The following is a 2,500-nucleotide window of genomic DNA, read 5'->3' on the forward strand; positions in this document are numbered from 1 at the left end:
AGAAAAAAGGGACAGTAAGTGACAGCTATAGAATATATGCGACAACATGTGTGTGTGTGTGAAGAGAGAAAGAATCAGAGAAGAAGAGCCTCTCTCTCTCTCTCTCTCTCTCTCTCTCTCTCTCTCTCTCTCTCTCTCTCTCTCTCTATCTATCTATCTATCTCTCTCTCCACACACACACACACACACACACATACACACACACACACACACACACACACACACACACACACACACACACCACACACATATATATACATATACATATATATGTATATATATATATGTACATATATACACATAGACATATATATTTATATATATATATATATAGATACATATATGTAGAGAGAGAGAGAGAGAGAGAGAGAGAGTCAGAGAGACAGAGAGAGCGAGATAGAGAGACACAGAGAGACATACAAACATAGATGGGGGAGGAGATACGAACAGAGAAATTGATGGGATGGCAAGCAGCAACGTTCGCATTTGTTCCTATAGCAGCACAATGGTGATATAAGATCTTATCTAATTTTTACAACTGCGTGTAAATGGCGTGATGCATCTATGGCCGTGCTGTGGAACACATGTGACATAAGTCTTAAAGAACAAATCAACAATTATCTGCAATGATACATTACTTAAACATAAGAAGAAGAATCCTATGAGTGTTCTTCCATTTAACACAATCTAAGAATAATCTAGGAATCTATTTCATAGGTATTTTCTGGAAGCCAAATTGTTTAACTTGGGGGATGTAGCTCCTCCTCACCTGATGACCATGCGATTAGATGCCCTGTTTATCAGTACTTCTAACGCCTCGTACCCTCTTTTCCCGATCACCTGACGTCGGGCTCTCTGACCTGAAGTCTTCTGTTTCTTAGTCAGATTTCAACATTCGTTTCCTGTTAAGTTCAACAATAGCAAACTTTATTCAGTAGACAGGTTTGGTTAATAATTGAAGCAATCTATGTGCAGTGTACATTTACGTATATATTCGTTTTTCATATTCAAAACGCTGGGTCTTTCTGACTTTTTCATATATAATTTATAAAAGCAATAGGTGTAATATCTAGTTGAAATGGTTGAATGCCTTTCAGGGCCCACAGAAACAGGAGTATAGTGTATATGTGTGTTTGTGTGTGTGTGTGTGCGCGCGTCTGTGTGCGAGTGTGTGTGTATGTGTTATTCGACAAGTGATTCTCTTACGTGTGTGTGTGTGTGTGTGTGTGTGTGTGTGTGTGTGTGTGTGTGTGTGTGTGTGTGTGTGTGTGTGTGTGTGTGTGTGTGTGTGTGTGTGTGTCCGTGTTATTCGACAGGCGATTCTCGAGATAAGAGCAGACTAAAGTTCTTCTGTAAAGCCAGTTGGAACTGGCAGGAGAGCAAACAGGCTAAGTATCTAATCTAATAGATTATCAAGACGTATACGCTCGTTATCCTTGCCAGATCCCTTTCGCGTTTGACTTTGGCTCCCTGCCCTCTCGAAGTTCGACAGGCTCGTTTAGACGTGAATAACATCCAGGTACACTAAATAATGAATCAGGTATATTTCACACAATGCAAAGCCCTGATAAAAATAGACATCTAATAAGATTGCGAGGAGCTAATGGGCGGTCCCGAAAACAACACGATGTTAACCTAAAATTCTCAAAATAAACAGTGAATTTTGGATGCTATGGCTGCCAATAATGCTGGACCCGATTTGGAAGCCGTCTTTTGAGGGACGTTTCCGATGGTTTATTACACCAAACTGCTCGTTGGTGCGAGATTTACTAAACAGATGCCGAGGGAAATAACCTCTCAGAACGCTGCCAATCAACCTGAAACGAGAAACCTCGCTTCTGCACTCGAATTCGAAAACCAAAAAAAAAAAAAAAATGAAGTGTGATGAAACTGGCTAGACTCATAGAGATTTTCGATAGAACTAAGTGTAATGAAACTAGCTAGAATGATATATATTTTGATAGAACTGAGCGTGATAAAACTTACTGGACTGATAAAGGAGATTTCCGATAAAAAATGAGTGTTGAACCGTATTCATGTTGACAAATGTAGACGAAAATGAAAATTGATATCTTCATAATACAAGAGATGCAATATGAAAGTATTCTTTGTTATTCGTACCTTTTATACAATAAAGGAGTGTGATGAAACTGGCTACAGTGATAGAGGAGATTTTCGACATAATTAAGTGTGCCGAAACTGGCTAGACTGATAAAGGAAACTTTCGAAACTCAGAACGTAAATGTGCAATGCTCTACTCGCCAAAAAAGTCAAGCACAGACAGTCCCATGAATTTCTCTGCATGACACATGGCAGCGTAGACGGTATAAAGGCGGCGTGGTGTGATACGATCGATGAAAGAAATACCGTAATCGAGTGACCTTATATTTCACTTTATTATAAAGCTGCATTTATTACGTTGCAAAATGTCGTTATGATTTGAAGTACGCTTAGGAATGGCGAAACGACATTATAATTGAGCCCAGTCCGTTAATCAATA

Source organism: Penaeus chinensis, chromosome 21 (genome assembly GCF_019202785.1).
Source record: "Penaeus chinensis breed Huanghai No. 1 chromosome 21, ASM1920278v2, whole genome shotgun sequence".
Classification (NCBI taxonomy): domain Eukaryota; kingdom Metazoa; phylum Arthropoda; class Malacostraca; order Decapoda; family Penaeidae; genus Penaeus; species Penaeus chinensis.